General features: G+C 42.3%; 1 long non-coding RNA gene across 1 annotated transcript in view; it reads left to right on the forward strand.

The window, feature by feature from the left end:
* The first annotated feature begins 2591 nt into the window (after positions 1 to 2591).
* The window catches only part of LOC144361215 (uncharacterized), a 28512-nt gene continuing 12577 nt past the window's right edge, over positions 2592 to 18526 (forward strand). The window contains exon 1 of the long non-coding RNA XR_014931211.1: positions 2592 to 2704. This is a non-coding gene — a long non-coding RNA (uncharacterized LOC144361215). The remainder of the gene's footprint in view (positions 2705 to 18526) is intronic.

Raw genomic sequence — 18526 nt, forward strand, 5'->3', positions numbered from 1 at the left:
ATTCACTGTTCAAACCGAAATGTTGTTTTTTTTTATCGCCAAGGAAACACTCGTATCTCTCTGAACTTCCAAACCTTGACATTTAGACAAGCTGTTTAAGTTGAGAAATGCCTAACCATTCACTAATCTTCATGTGAAAAAATGTACGATTTGTTAATCTATAAAGTGCACTGTGGGTGTTACTATTATGCACGGAGACAAAAGACCAAAAGACACGCCTAAACAATTGACCGCTTGACAAAAGCGTGGGTAAGCACGTTTGTTAAGTGTTTATTAGTCTGCAATGGAATCCCAATTATACACTCTGAAACTAACATTGGGGGGTACCGTCCCATCCTGTATTGTACAACTTCCGCCTTTTTTATTATGTGACTGATTCAAGCTACCATGAGAAATTACCGTCACATCCCATCACATGAAAAGTTTGGCGGGAAAAATGACACATCATTAAAAGTTTTAGGACCGATACAGAAATACAGAAAAATATACAGAATACGTAGCTACAGCAGCGAGAAGCACAGATAACAACAATTATCGATTACACATGTTCTTAACTAAAAAAAAATGGCAAAAACTTAAACAGGATTTCTAGTAGTTAGTAGTTGCATATTTGCAATAGCTTCGGATGTACAGACAAATCGTCGTAGTAATTATTGCAAATATATATAGTATAAACCGGGGTTATATGTCGTTGAAATAAGTATGTAAATTACACAGAATCGAAGGGAATGGTTATGAAAGGGTGTTAAGTTTAATAAACGTCAGAATAATGCAGAGCGAAGGGAGGCGAATACAGGATACCGTGAGATAAGATTCAATAAGCCTCTGTTAAACATTAAACTATCGTTAAAGCGGCAATATATGTACCATTTGAGCTTTTTTCTCCAAGTTTTATTTTTAATAAAACATTCCCTGTATCATCATTATCAAATTGTAACGACCGAAATGTGGTCACTGAAAGCATATCATATACGATATATACCGACGTTGTACATTGCGCCCAGCACTCCAGAGGGCGCCATCCATTGAAATCCAATTTCGTCCAAGCCAACCTCAGAGTTTCCGGTAGAAGATGACGATTTACTTGGTACCGTCATGGTTGAACTGGCAATTACGTTGCCACATTGAGAGGCTAAGCTTCTCTCTCTGACAACTTGTCGTCGTTGATTTGATGTGACGATTTCCTCAAATTTCGAATACTCGTTCCTTAGTTTTCACACTGAATTTTATGTTGTGTTTAAAACAATATTTTGGTAAGATTTTTTCACCTTGTGGTTATATTTAAACAAACAAACAAAGCACAGCTATCGCCACTTTAAAAGTAAACATGCACCATGTCCTGTATATGCCGCATACACGCAATATAGTAACATAAGTTTGTACCAGATTTCCACACACGACAATGACCACGCTCATGATTGGCCTGAAATACGAGGCAGGCAAATTACCAGACAAATGGTATATGTAGTGACTGTAATCAGGAAGAATGCAAGATGCCATACAAATACACACATAACTCACATACAATTTGTATCTTTGCAATCAACCATACATTAAAGTGTCATTCCAATTGATATGGTCGCCATGAGAAATGATAAACACCTTTGGTTGTTTGACAACAAATTCCGAAATATTTGAGTACTGAAGCCAGTCTGGATAATACATAAATAACGTCGTGTTGTCCGATCACGAACTCAAACATGAATTAATTTTTAGTGTTTGCATGACTTTATTTTAGGAGATCCTTGATTCCAGAGTTCTGCTGCATGGGATTTATTATGATGTCACGTTCAAATGGAACACTTACTATTTTTTGCATTAATGGATACATTCATTGTAATTACATTATTATCTTAGTTTTGTTGTTCAATTGCATCAAGAAATATTTCGAAATAACCACTATTTACAAAAAAATAGACCAAGAAAAACAATTAAACACACGTGGCGAGTGAGAAAACTGTGGCTGCATCATAACGTATAAGTAGAAATAAATGTTAAACGAGACAAGTTGACAACGTTGAAATGAATACAAATATAACCACAGTCAGTCATTCGCTCGACGATCAGAAGATAATTGAACAAGAACGCTATTTGTGTGTGTAGAGTGTTCTTGAAAAGACTAATCACACAGTTGCATAGCTCAAATATCAAGATTGTAAAAATTAAAGCAGAATAACTTTTTATTAAAATAATTACTCGAATATCTTTTCATATTTCGTGTATAATTCCACCATTTCAAACAATGTTTATTTTTGAAATAAAACTAAAGGCCCCAGTAAATATTTTACAGTGACCTTTTCCATATTCAGCCCCCGAACTTGAACTATTACCGTTAAATGCATTGTGGAAGTCCACCTAATTCAAAAGACATAATATACAGTAAAGCGAACGTTATTTAGTTCAAAGAATTGTACCTCTCTAAAACTAACCATTAGTACTCAAATTAAAAAAGACCATTATATATGATAACAAAAGAAATGTAGAACTTGCAAATGACAGATAGAATGGATTTCCGTGTCCCGTTAATGAATGGAATATTGTAAGAGGATTTGGCAAAAGTATAAAATGATAAGACTTGGTCGCTGACCGTCACATTCTGGGAAGTGTTTCGAAGACGTCCAACGAGATGGTCGCACTACGGAAGTTTGCAGTCGTGCTAATATTAGTGGCAGCCCACGTGAAATCAAGTCCTCTGTCGTCAAAAGTAAGTACAGAATGCACGTGTATGAAAAATAAAAGCATTCAATTTACCTTGGCTGCTGATCGAAAACGGGGATGAGTTGGCCGTTAGGGCTAGTAAACGTTATTTGTGGCATTCAGGCGTACCATTTATATCAACATATAAACGAAGTGAAATTTCTTTTCAGCTGCCGATAGTTAGTGTCCATATAGACCTTGTTGGCTTGCATGTAAGCGGCGTGTTAAACCATTCCACATTGTTCACTGGTAACTTGGAGATATCCTGGCTTACATTTAAGTTGTTCATTGGCAGTGTCCATATAGACATGACTGGCTTGCATGTAATTGGCGTGTTAAAACCAGTCCACAATGCTCACTGGTAATGTGGAAATAGGCTAACTTACATGTAAGCTGACCCATAGATAGACATGGATGGCTTACATGTAAGCGGCGTGTTAAAACCAGTCCACAATGCTCACTGGTAATGTGGAAATAGGCTGGCTTACATGTAAGCTGACCATAGATAGACATGACTGGCTTACATGTAAGCGGCGTGTTAAAACCAGTCCACAATGCTCACTGGTAATGTGGAAATAGGCTGGCTTACATGTAAGCTGACCATAGATAGACATGGATGGCTTACATGTAAGCGGCGTGTTAAAACCAGTCCACAATGCGCACTGGTAATGTGGAAATAGGCTGGCTTACATGTAAGCTGACCATCGCTAGACATGAATGGCTTACATTTAAGCGGCGTGTTAAAACCAGTCCACAATGCGCACTGGTAATGTGGAAATAGGCTGGCTTACATGTAAGCTGACCATAGATAGACATGGATGGCTTACATGTAAGCGGCGTGTTAAAACCAGTCCACAATGCTCACTGGTAATGTGGAAATAGGCTGGCTTACATGTAAGCTGACCATAGATAGACATGGATGGCTTACATGTAAGCGGCGTATTAAAACCAGTCCACAATGCTCACTGGTAATGTGGAAATAGGCTGGCTTACATGTAAGCTAACCATAGAGAGACATGGATGGCTTACATGTAAGCGGCGTGTTAAAACCAGTCCACAATGCTCACTGGTAATGTGGAAATAGGCTGGCTTACATGTAAGCTGACCCATAGATAGACATGGATGGCTTACATGTAAGCGGCGTGTTAAAACCAGTCCACAATGCTCACTGGTAATGTGAAAATAGGCTGGCTTACATGTAAGCTGACCATTGGTAGACATGACTGGCTTATATATAAGCGGCGTGTTAAAACCAGCCCACAATGCTCACTGGTAATGTGGAAATAGACTGGCTTACATGTAAGCTGACCATAGATAGACATGGATGGCTTACATGTAAGCGGCGTGTTAAAACCAGTCCACAATGCTCACTGGTAATGTGGAAATAGGCTGGCTTACATGTAAGCTGACCATAGGTAGACATGGATGGCTTACATGTAAGCGGCGTGTTAAAACCAGTCCACAATGCTCCCTGGTAATGTGTCAATAGGCTGGCTTACATGTAAGCTGACCATAGGTAGACATGGATGGCTTACATGTAAGCGGCGTGTTAAAACCAGTCCACAATGCTCCCTGGTAATGTGTCAATAGGCTGGCTTACATGTAAGCTGACCATAGATAGACATGGATGGCTTACATGTAAGCGGCGTGTTAAAACCAGTCCACAATGCTCACTGGTAATGTGGAAATAGGCTGGCTTACATGTAAGCTGACCCATAGATAGACATGGATGGCTTACATGTAAGCGGCGTGTTAAAACCAGTCCACAATGCTCACTGGTAATGTGAAAATAGGCTGGCTTACATGTAAGCTGACCATTGGTAGACATGACTGGCTTATATGTAAGCGGCGTGTTAAAACCAGCCCACAATGCTCACTGGTAATGTGGAAATAGACTGGCTTACATGTAAGCTGACCATAGATAGACATGGATGGCTTACATGTAAGCGGCGTGTTAAAACCAGTCCACAATGCTCACTGGTAATGTGTCAATAGGCTGGCTTACATGTAAGCTGACCATAGGTAGACATGGATGGCTTACATGTAAGCGGCGTGTTAAAACCAGTCCACAATGCTCACTGGTAATGTGAAAATAGGCTGGCTTACATGTAAGCTGACCATAGATAGACATGGATGGCTTACATGTAAGCGGCGTGTTAAAACCAGTCCACAATGCTCACTGGTAATGTGTCAATAGGCTGGCTTACATGTAAGCTGTCCATAGATAGACATGACTGGTTTGCATGTAAGCGGCGTGTTAAAACCAGTCCACAATGCTCACTGGTAATGTGGAAATAGGCTGGCTTACATGTAAGCTGACCATAGATAGACATGGATGGCTTACATGTAAGCGGCGTGTTAAAACCAGTCCACAATGCTCACTGGTAATGTGGAAATAGGCTGGCTTACATGTAAGCTGACCCATAGATAGACATGGATGGCTTACATGTAAGCGGCGTGTTAAAACCAGTCCACAATGCTCACTGGTAATGTGAAAATAGGCTGGCTTACATGTAAGCTGACCATTGGTAGACATGACTGGCTTATATATAAGCGGCGTGTTAAAACCAGCCCACAATGCTCACTGGTAATGTGGAAATAGACTGGCTTACATGTAAGCTGACCATAGATAGACATGGATGGCTTACATGTAAGCGGCGTGTTAAAACCAGTCCACAATGCTCACTGGTAATGTGGAAATAGGCTGGCTTACATGTAAGCTGACCATAGGTAGACATGGATGGCTTACATGTAAGCGGCGTGTTAAAACCAGTCCACAATGCTCCCTGGTAATGTGTCAATAGGCTGGCTTACATGTAAGCTGACCATAGATAGACATGGATGGCTTACATGTAAGCGGCGTGTTAAAACCAGTCCACAATGCTCACTGGTAATGTGGAAATAGGCTGGCTTACATGTAAGCTGACCCATAGATAGACATGGATGGCTTACATGTAAGCGGCGTGTTAAAACCAGTCCACAATGCTCACTGGTAATGTGAAAATAGGCTGGCTTACATGTAAGCTGACCATAGGTAGACATGGATGGCTTACATGTAAGCGGCGTGTTAAAACCAGTCCACAATGCTCCCTGGTAATGTGTCAATAGGCTGGCTTACATGTAAGCTGACCATAGATAGACATGGATGGCTTACATGTAAGCGGCGTGTTAAAACCAGTCCACAATGCTCACTGGTAATGTGGAAATAGGCTGGCTTACATGTAAGCTGACCCATAGATAGACATGGATGGCTTACATGTAAGCGGCGTGTTAAAACCAGTCCACAATGCTCACTGGTAATGTGAAAATAGGCTGGCTTACATGTAAGCTGACCATTGGTAGACATGACTGGCTTATATGTAAGCGGCGTGTTAAAACCAGCCCACAATGCTCACTGGTAATGTGGAAATAGACTGGCTTACATGTAAGCTGACCATAGATAGACATGGATGGCTTACATGTAAGCGGCGTGTTAAAACCAGTCCACAATGCTCACTGGTAATGTGTCAATAGGCTGGCTTACATGTAAGCTGACCATAGGTAGACATGGATGGCTTACATGTAAGCGGCGTGTTAAAACCAGTCCACAATGCTCACTGGTAATGTGAAAATAGGCTGGCTTACATGTAAGCTGACCATAGATAGACATGGATGGCTTACATGTAAGCGGCGTGTTAAAACCAGTCCACAATGCTCACTGGTAATGTGTCAATAGGCTGGCTTACATGTAAGCTGTCCATAGATAGACATGACTGGTTTGCATGTAAGCGGCGTGTTAAAACCAGTCCACAATGCTCACTGGTAATGTGGAAATAGGCTGGCTTACATGTAAGCTGACCATAGATAGACATGACTGGCTTACATGTAAGCGGCGTGTTAAAACCAGTCCACAATGCTCACTGGTAATGTGGAAATAGGCTGGCTTACATGTAAGCTGACCCATAGATAGACATGGATGGCTTACATGTAAGCGGCGTGTTAAAACCAGTCCACAATGCTCACTGGTAATGTGAAAATAGGCTGGCTTACATGTAAGCTGACCATTGGTAGACATGACTGGCTTATATATAAGCGGCGTGTTAAAACCAGCCCACAATGCTCACTGGTAATGTGGAAATAGACTGGCTTACATGTAAGCTGACCATAGATAGACATGGATGGCTTACATGTAAGCGGCGTGTTAAAACCAGTCCACAATGCTCACTGGTAATGTGGAAATAGGCTGGCTTACATGTAAGCTGACCATAGGTAGACATGGATGGCTTACATGTAAGCGGCGTGTTAAAACCAGTCCACAATGCTCCCTGGTAATGTGTCAATAGGCTGGCTTACATGTAAGCTGACCATAGATAGACATGGATGGCTTACATGTAAGCGGCGTGTTAAAACCAGTCCACAATGCTCACTGGTAATGTGGAAATAGGCTGGCTTACATGTAAGCTGACCCATAGATAGACATGGATGGCTTACATGTAAGCGGCGTGTTAAAACCAGTCCACAATGCTCACTGGTAATGTGAAAATAGGCTGGCTTACATGTAAGCTGACCATTGGTAGACATGACTGGCTTATATGTAAGCGGCGTGTTAAAACCAGCCCACAATGCTCACTGGTAATGTGGAAATAGACTGGCTTACATGTAAGCTGACCATAGATAGACATGGATGGCTTACATGTAAGCGGCGTGTTAAAACCAGTCCACAATGCTCACTGGTAATGTGTCAATAGGCTGGCTTACATGTAAGCTGACCATAGGTAGACATGGATGGCTTACATGTAAGCGGCGTGTTAAAACCAGTCCACAATGCTCACTGGTAATGTGAAAATAGGCTGGCTTACATGTAAGCTGACCATAGATAGACATGGATGGCTTACATGTAAGCGGCGTGTTAAAACCAGTCCACAATGCTCACTGGTAATGTGTCAATAGGCTGGCTTACATGTAAGCTGTCCATAGATAGACATGACTGGTTTGCATGTAAGCGGCGTGTTAAAACCAGTCCACAATGCTCACTGGTAATGTGGAAATAGGCTGGCTTACATGTAAGCTGACCATAGATAGACATGACTGGCTTACATGTAAGCGGCGTGTTAAAACCAGTCCACAATGCTCCCTGGTAATGTGTCAATAGGCTGGCTTACATGTAAGCTGTCCATAGATAGACATGGATGGCTTACATGTAAGCGGCGTGTTAAAACCAGTCCACAATGCTCACTGGTAATGTGGAAATATGCTGGCTTACATGTAAGCTGACCCATAGATAGACATGGATGGCTTACATGTAAGCGGCGTGTTAAAACCAGTCCACAATGCTCACTGGTAATGTGAAAATAGGCTGGCTTACATGTAAGCTGACCATTGGTAGACATGACTGGCTTATATGTAAGCGGCGTGTTAAAACCAGCCCACAATGCTCACTGGTAATGTGGAAATAGACTGGCTTACATGTAAGCTGTCCATAGATAGACATGGATGGCTTACATGTAAGCGGCGTGTTAAAACCAGTCCACAATGCTCACTGGTAATGTGGAAATAGGCTGGCTTACATGTAAGCTGACCACAGATAGACATGGATGGCTTACATGTAAGCGGCGTGTTAAAACCAGTCCACAATGCTCACTGGTAATGTGTCAATAGGCTGGCTTACATGTAAGCTGTCCATAGATAGACATGGATGGCTTACATGTAAGCGGCGTGTTAAAACCAGTCCACAATGCTCACTGGTAATGTGGAAATAGGCTGGCTTACATGTAAGCTGACCATAGATAGACATGGATGGCTTACATGTAAGCGGCGTGTTAAAACCAGTCCACAATGCTCACTGGTAATGTGTCAATAGGCTGGCTTACATGTAAGCTGTCCATAGATAGACATGGATGGCTTACATGTAAGCGGCGTGTTAAAACCAGTCCACAATGCTCACTGGTAATGTGGAAATAGGCTGGCTTACATGTAAGCTGACCACAGATAGACATGACTGGCTTGTATGTAAGCGGCGTGTTAAAACCAGTCCACAATGCTCACTGGTAATGTGGAAATAGGCTGGCTTACATGTAAGCTGACCATAGATAGACATGGATGGCTTACATGTAAGCGGCGTGTTAAAACCAGTCCACAATGCTCACTGGTAATGTGGAAATAGGCTGGCTTACATGTAAGCTGACCATAGATAGACATGACTGGCTTACATGTAAGCGGCGTGTTAAAACCAGTCCACAATGCTCACTGGTAATGTGGAAATAGGCTGGCTTACATGTAAGCTGACCCATAGATAGACATGGATGGCTTACATGTAAGCGGCGTGTTAAAACCAGTCCACAATGCTCACTGGTAATGTGAAAATAGGCTGGCTTACATGTAAGCTGACCATTGGTAGACATGACTGGCTTATATGTAAGCGGCGTGTTAAAACCAGCCCACAATGCTCACTGGTAATGTGGAAATAGACTGGCTTACATGTAAGCTGACCATAGATAGACATGGATGGCTTACATGTAAGCGGCGTGTTAAAACCAGTCCACAATGCTCACTGGTAATGTGTCAATAGGCTGGCTTACATGTAAGCTGACCATAGGTAGACATGGATGGCTTACATGTAAGCGGCGTGTTAAAACCAGTCCACAATGCTCACTGGTAATGTGAAAATAGGCTGGCTTACATGTAAGCTGACCATAGATAGACATGGATGGCTTACATGTAAGCGGCGTGTTAAAACCAGTCCACAATGCTCACTGGTAATGTGTCAATAGGCTGGCTTACATGTAAGCTGTCCATAGATAGACATGACTGGTTTGCATGTAAGCGGCGTGTTAAAACCAGTCCACAATGCTCACTGGTAATGTGGAAATAGGCTGGCTTACATGTAAGCTGACCATAGATAGACATGACTGGCTTACATGTAAGCGGCGTGTTAAAACCAGTCCACAATGCTCCCTGGTAATGTGTCAATAGGCTGGCTTACATGTAAGCTGTCCATAGATAGACATGGATGGCTTACATGTAAGCGGCGTGTTAAAACCAGTCCACAATGCTCACTGGTAATGTGGAAATAGGCTGGCTTACATGTAAGCTGACCCATAGATAGACATGGATGGCTTACATGTAAGCGGCGTGTTAAAACCAGTCCACAATGCTCACTGGTAATGTGAAAATAGGCTGGCTTACATGTAAGCTGACCATAGGTAGTCATGACTGGCTTACATGTAAGCGGCGTGTTAAAACCAGCCCACAATGCTCACTGGTAATGTGGAAATAGACTGGCTTACATGTAAGCTGACCATAGATAGACATAGATGGCTTACATGTAAGCGGCGTGTTAAAACCAGTCCACAATGCTCACTGGTAATGTGTCAATAGGCTGGCTTACATGTAAGCTGACCATAGGTAGACATGGATGGCTTACATGTAAGCGGCGTGTTAAAACCAGTCCACAATGCTCACTGGTAATGTGTCAATAGGCTGGCTTACATGTAAGCTGTCCATAGATAGACATGACTGGTTTGCATGTAAGCGGCGTGTTAAAACCAGTCCACAATGCTCACTGGTAATGTGGAAGTAGGCTGGCTTACACGTAAGCTGACCATAGATAGATATGGATGGCTTACATGTAAGCGGCGTGTTAAAACCAGTCCACAATGCTCACTGGTAATGTGGAAATAGGCTGGCTTACATGTAAGCTGTCCATAGATAGACATGGATGGCTTACATGTAAGCGGCGTGTTAAAACCAGTCCACAATGCTCACTGGTAATGTGAAAATAGGCTGGCTTACATGTAAGCTGACCATAGGTAGACATGACTGTCTTACATGTAAGCGGCGTGTTAAAACCAGCCCACAATGCTCACTGGTAATGTGGAAATAGGCTGGCTTACATGTAAGCTGACCATAGATAGACATGGATGGCTTACATGTAAGCGGCGTGTTAAAACCAGTCCACAATGCTCACTGGTAATGTGTCAATAGGCTGGCTTACATGTAAGCTGACCATAGATAGACATGGATGGCTTACATGTAAGCGGCGTGTTAAAACCAGTCCACAATGCTCACTGGTAATGTGGAAATAGGCTGGCTTACATGTAAGCTGACCATAGATAAACATGGATGGCTTACATGTACGCGGCGTGTTAAAGCCAGTCCACAATGCTCACTGGTAATGTGGAAATAGGCTGGCTTACATGTAAGCTGACCATAGATAGACATGGATGGCTTACATGTAAGCGGCGTGTTAAAACCAGTCCACAATGCTCACTGGTAATGTGGAAATAGGCTGGCTTACATGTAAGCTGACCATAGATAGACATGAATGGCTCACATGTAAGCGGCGTGTTAAAACCAGTCCACAATGCTCACTGGTAATGTGGAAATAGGCTGGCTTACATGTAAGCTGACCATAGATAGACATGGATGGCTTACATGTAAGCGGCGTGTTAAAACCAGTCCACAATGCTCACTGGTAATGTGTCAATAGGCTGGCTTACATGTAAGCTGACCATAGATAGACATGGATGGCTTACATGTAAGCGGCGTGTTAAAACCAGTCCACAATGCTCACTGGTAATGTGGAAATAGGCTGGCTTACATGTAAGCTGACCCATAGATAGACATGGATGGCTTACATGTAAGCGGCGTGTTAAAACCAGTCCACAATGCTAACTGGTAATGTGAAAATAGGCTGGCGTACATGTAAGCTGACCATAGATAAACATGGATGGCTTACATGTACGCGGCGTGTTAAAGCCAGTCCACAATGCTCACTGGTAATGTGGAAATAGACTGGCTTACATGTAAGCTGACCATAGATAGACATGGATGGCTTACATGTAAGCGGCGTGTTGAAACCAGTCCACAATGCTCACTGGTAATGTGGAAATAGGCTGGCTTACATGTAAGCTGACCCATAGATAGACATGGATGGCTTACATGTAAGCGGCGTGTTGAAACCAGTCCACAATGCTCACTGGTAATGTGAAAATAGGCTGGCTTACATGTAAGCTGACCATAGGTAGTCATGACTGGCTTACATGAAAGCGGCGTGTTAAAACCAGCCCACAATGCTCACTGGTAAAGTGGAAATAGGCTGGCTTACATGTAAGCTGACCATAGATAGACATGGATGGCTTACATGTAAGCGGCGTGTTAAAACCAGTCCACAATGCTCACTGGTAATGTGTCAATAGGCTGGCTTACATGTAAGCTGACCATAGATAGAAATGGATGGCTTACATGTAAGCGGCGTGTTAAAACCAGTCCACAATGCTCACTGGTAATGTGGCAATAGGCTGGCTTACATGTAAGCTGACCCATAGATAGACATAGATGGCTTACATGTAAGCGGCGTGTTAAAACCAGTCCACAATGCTAACTGGTAATGTGAAAATAGGCTGGCTTACATGTAAGCTGACCATAGATACACATGGATGGCTTGCATGTAAGCGGCGTGTTAAAACCAGCCCACAATGCTCACTGGTAATGTGTCAATAGGCTGGCTTACATGTAAGCTGTCCATAGATAGACATGGATGGCTTACATGTAAGCGGCGTGTTAAAACCAGTCCACAATGCTCACTGGTAATGTGGAAATAGGCTGGCTTACATGTAAGCTGACCATAGGCAGACATGGATGGCTTACATGTAAGCGGTGTGTTAAAACCAGTCCACAATGCTCACTGGTAATGTGTCAATAGGCTGGCTTACATGTAAGCTGTCCATAGATAGACATGGATGGCTTACATGTAAGCGGCGTGTTAAAACCAGTCCACAATGCTCACTGGTAATGTGGAAATAGGCTGGCTTACATGTAAGCTGACCACAGATAGACATGACTGGCTTGCATTTAAGCGGCGTGTTAAAACCAGTCCACAATGCTCACTGGTAATGTGGAAATAGGCTGGCTTACATGTAAGCTGACCATAGATAGACATGGATGGCTTACATGTAAGCGGCGTGTTAAAACCAGTCCACAATGCTCACTGGTAATGTGGAAATAGGCTGGCTTACATGTAAGCTGACCATAGATAGACATGGATGGCTTACATGTAAGCGGCGTGTTAAAACCAGTCCACAATGCTCACTGGTAATGTGGAAATAGGCTGGCTTACATGTAAGCTGACCATAGATAGACATGACTGGCATACATGTAAGCGGCGTGTTAAAACCAGTCCACAATGCTCCCTGGTAATGTGGAAATAGTCTGGCTTACATGTAAGCTGACCATAAATAGACATGGATGGCTTACATGTAAGCGGCGTGTTAAAACCAGTCCACAATGCTCACTGGTAATGTGGAAATAAAAAAATAATGTAATCTGTGTCTTATTGGACACCACCACCTGGTCGTAATGATACTCTGGATCATTATATAAGTGTGTGTAGACGAGAAATACATACTATTAAGTTTAATAATCAGAAATGGCAAAATAGCAATATAACTCGTCAGAAACGTGACGCTCTAAATTCTCTAAAGTCACGACGTGATGAAATTGTTATTAAGCCAGCTGACAAGGGTGGTGCAGTGGTGGTTTGGCGTAGAGATTTGTATCTGGTGGAGGCAGAGAGGCAGTTATCGGATACAGACTCCTATCGGGCACTTGATGTGGATATCACGAGTAAAATACAACGGGAAATAGGTGATGTGGTTAATGGCTATATTGCTAAAGGTGATTTGCCGAAAGAGGCCAAAAATCTTATAGTGCGCAAACCACGGACATCAGTCGTTTATCTATTACCTAAGATTCACAAGGTAAACAATCCTGGTAGACCCATTGTCTCAGCATGTAATTGTGAGACTGAGCACATAGCTCGATATTTGGATTCAATGTTGAGACCAATTGTTGCGTCACAGCCTACGTATGTTCAGGATACTAATGATGCACTTAGGAAACTAGAGTTATTTCGTTTCACACCGGATAAACCCAGATTTTTGTTTTCTATGGATGTAAAATCACTTTATACATCTATCCCGCACACTGATGGACTGTTGGCTTTACAGCATTTTCTGAATAAAAGGGCAGTTAAGGATCCTCCTACGTTTGTGTTGGTGCGCTTAGCGGAATTAGTTTTGAACGGGAATTGTTTTTCTTTTAATGGTAAACATTATATACAGAAACGAGGTGTGGCTATGGGCAGTTGTTTTGGTCCGAGCTATTCATGTTTATTCATGTCATATCAAGAGGAGTTAATTTTTTCGTCCTTTCAAGGCACTAAACCTGAATTTTATGTCAGGTACATTGATGATGGCTTTGGTGCCATGTCAAGCAGTCGGGATGAGTTATTACAGTTCATTGACTTTGTTAACAACTTTAATCCCGCCATACAATACACACATGAGATATCAGAAATAACACTACCATTTCTCGATATTTCTACTAGGGTAGATGGTGATCGGATTTCTACATCAATTTACACAAAACCTACTGATTCACATTGTTATTTACAGTATGAATCATCACATCCTACTAGAATGAAGGATTCCATACCTTACTCACAGTTACTCCGGGTACGTCGTATTTGCAGCGATGATACTGATTTCCGTAACCAGGCGAGGAATTTATGTAATTTTTTCACAAAACGGGGTTATCCTCGTAATGTCACTGGGAAAGCATTGGCCAAGATTGTGTCAATGTCAAGAACGGATTGTATTGGATCTACGGTTTCCCGTGACAATCACGATCGTGTAATTTTGGCACTTACGTACCATCCTTTAAATGTCAGGATTAAAAACATTATGTACAAACATTTTCACATTTTACAGACCAGCGAGGAGACAAGTTCTACGTTTCCACTAATGCCTACTACTGCCTGGCGCCGTGACACTAATTTAAGAAGGTTATTGGTGCATACGGGTGAAAGGGGAGACCCTGAGAAATATGGTTCTGTCTCGTGTAATCGTCCTAGGTGTAATACTTGTCCTTTTATTACAGACTCTAATCGTATATTTGGTCCCAAGGGAGATGTTGAGGTCAAATATCCGTTCAGTTGTATCACTATGAATGTTGTATATTGCATTTCATGTATTAAATGCGGGAAACTTTACATTGGTTCTACAGTTCGTCGACTGGGTGATCGGTTTGCTGAGCATCTACGGCAAACTAGACAGAAAAATCGTTATTATCCGGTTTCACTTCATTTTAATTGTAGTGGACATAATATTAAAGATATGTCTATTTCTGGTGTATGTGTTGTCAATGGCAACGAAAATCACCTCAGGCGTGTCGAGGAGGAAACTATATTCCGCCTTGGAACTAAAGAACCCCATGGTATTAACAAACAGTTCAACTCATTTGTTGAGCTCACTACCTAAGGCGCGTTATTTGTTCTATTGCGGATTTTTTTGTGATTCTACTTATAGTTCATGCGCGTTCTTACGTTCCTATGTTCTACCTCTACGTTATCACACTTTCTTCTATGCTATCGATAAAGAGCCATTGCTCGAAACGTCTAGCAATTTTTAATAGTTATTTAGGACTACGATTACCAAATATTATCTTCTATATATAATGAGGAAATAGGCTGGCTTACATGTAAGCTGACCATAGATAGACATGGTTGGCTTGCATGTAAGCGGCGTGTTAAAACCAGTCCACAATGCTCACTGGTAATGTGGAAATAGACTGGCTTACATGTAAGCTGGCCATAGAAAGACATGGATGGCTTACATGTAAGCGGCGTGTTAAAACCAGTCCACAATGCTCACTGGTAATGTGGAAATAGGCTGGCTTACATGTAAGCTGACCATAGATAGACATGGATGGCTTACATGTAAGCGGCGTGTTAAAACCAGTCCACAATGCTCACTGGTAATGTGGAAATAGGCTGGCTTACATTTAAGCTGACCATGGATGGACATGGATGGCTTACATGTAAGCGGCGTGTTAAAACCAGTTCACAACGCTCACTGGTAATGTGAAAATAGGCTGGCTTACATGTAAGCTGACCATAGATAGACATGGATGGCTTACATGTAAGCGGCGTGTTAAAACCAGTTCACAATGCTCACTGGTAATGTGGAAATAGGCTGGCTTACATGTAAGCTGACCAGAGATAGACATGGATGGCTTACATGTAAGCGGCGTGTTAAAACCAGTCCACAATGCTCACTGGTAATGTGGAAATAGACTGGCTTACATGTAAGCTGACCATAAATAGACATGACTGGCTTACATGTAAGCGGCGTGTTAAAACCAGTTCACAATGCTCACTGGTAATGTGGAAATAGGCTGGCTTACATGTAAGCTGACCATAGATAGACATGGATGGCTTACATGTAAGCGGCGTGTTAAAACCAGTTCACAATGCTCACTGGTAATGTGGAAATAGGCTGGCTTACATGTAAGCTGACCATAGATAGACATGGATGGCTTACATGTAAGCGGCGTGTTAAAACCAGTCCACAATGCTCACTGGTAATGTGGAAATAGACTGGCTTACATGTAAGCTGACCATACATAGACATGACTGGCTTACATGTAAGCGGCGTGTTAAAACCAGTTCACAATGCTCACTGGTAATGTGGAAATAGGCTGGCTTACATGTAAGCTGACCATAGATAGACATGGATGGCTTACATGTAAGCGGCGTGTTAAAACCAGTCCACAATTCTCACTGGTAATGTGGAAATAGGCTGGCTTACATGTAAGCTGACCATAGATAGACATGACTGGCTTGCATGTAAGCGACGTGTTAAATCCATTCCACCTTGTTCACTTGTAACACGACAATATCCTGGCTTACATGTAAGCTGACCATAGATAGACATGATTGGCTTGCATGTAAGCGGCTCACAATTTAATGCTCACTGGTAATGTGGAAATAGGCTGGCTTACATGTAAGCTGACCATAGATAGACATGGATGGCTTTCATGTAAATGGCGTGTTAAAACCAGTCCACAATGCTCACTGGTAATGTGGAAATAGGCTGGCTTAGATGTAAGCTGACCATAGATAGACATGACTGGCTTGCATGTAAGCGACGTGTTAAATCCATTCCACCTTGTTCACTTGTAACACGAAAATATCCTGGCTTACATGTAAGCTGACCATAGATAGACATGATTGGCTTGCATGTAAGCGGCTCACAATGCTCACTGGTAATGTGGAAATAGGCTGGCTTACATGTAAGCTGACCATAGATAGACATGACTGGCTTGCATGTAAGCGACGTGTTAAATCCATTCCACCTTGTTCACTTGTAACACGAAAATATCCTGGCTTACATGTAAGCTGACCATAGATAGAGATGATTGGCTTGCATGTATGCGGCTCACAATGCTCACTGGTAATGTGGAAATAGGCTGGCTTACATGTAAGCTGACCATAGATAGACATGGATGGCTTACATGTATGCGGCGTGTTAAAACCAGTTCACAATGCTCACTGGTAATGTGGAAATAGGCGGGCTTACATGTAAGCTGACCATAGATAGACATGACTGACTTACATGTAAGCGGCGTGTTAAAACCAGTTCACAATGCTCACTGGTAATGTGGAAATAGGCTGGCTTACATGTAAGCTGACCATAGATAGACATGACTGGTTTTCGTGTTACAAGTGAACAAGGTGGAATGGATTTAACACGTCGCTTACATGCAAGCTGACCATAGATAGACTTGGATGGCTTACATGTAAGCGGCGTGTTAAAACCAGTTCACAATGCTCACTGGTAATGTGGAAATAGGCTGGCTTACATGTAAGCTGACCATAGATAGACATGGATGGCTTTCATGTAAGCGGCGTGTTAAAACCAGTCCACAATGCTCACTGGTAATGTGGAAATAGGCTGGCTTACATGTAAGCTGACCATAGATAGACATGACTGGCTTACATGTAAGCGGCGTGTTAAAACCAGTTCACAATGCTCACTGGTAATGTGGAAATAGGCTGGCTTACATGTAAGCTGACCATAGATAGACATGGATGGCTTACATGTAAGCGGCGTGTTAAAACCAGTCCACAATGCTCACTGGTAATGTGGAAATAGGCTGGCTTACATGTAAGCTGACCATAGATAGACATGACTGGCTTGCATGTAAGCGACGTGTTAAATCCATTCCACCTTGTTCACTTGTAACACGAAAATATCCTGGCTTACATGTAAGCTGACCATAGATAGACATGGATGGCTTACATGTAAGCGGCGTGTTAAAACCAGTTCACAATGCTCACTGGTAATGTGGAAATAGGCTGGCTTACATGTAAGCTGACCATAGATAATCATGGATGGCTTACATGTAAGCGGCGTGTTAAAACCAGTCCACAATGCTCACTGGTAATGTGGAAATAGACTGGCTTACATGTAAGCTGACCATAGATAGACATGACTGGCTTACATGTAAGCGGCGTGTTAAAACCAGTTCACAATGCTCACTGGTAATGTGGAAATAGGCTGGCTTACATGTAAGCTGACCATAGATAGACATGGATGGCTTACATGTAAGCGGCGTGTTAAAACCAGTCCACAATGCTCACTGGTAATGTGGAAATAGGCTGGCTTACATGTAAGCTGACCATAGATAGACATGACTGGCTTGCATGTAAGCGACGTGTTAAATCCATTCCACCTTGTTCACTTGTAACACGAAAATATCCTGGCTTACATGTAAGCTGACCATAGATAGACATGATTGGCTTGCATGTAAGCGGCTCACAATGCTCACTGGTAATGTGGAAATAGGCTGGCTTACATGTAAGCTGACCATAGATAGACATGGATGGCTTACATGTAAGCGGCGTGTTAAAACCAGTCCACAATGCTCACTGGTAATGTGGAAATAGGCTGGCTTACATGTAAGCTGACCATAGATAGACATGACTGGCTTGCATGTAAGCGACGTGTTA

Source organism: Saccoglossus kowalevskii, chromosome 1, assembly GCF_978046115.1.
Source record: "Saccoglossus kowalevskii chromosome 1, keSacKowa6.1, whole genome shotgun sequence".
Taxonomy (NCBI): Eukaryota; Metazoa; Hemichordata; class Enteropneusta; family Harrimaniidae; genus Saccoglossus; species Saccoglossus kowalevskii.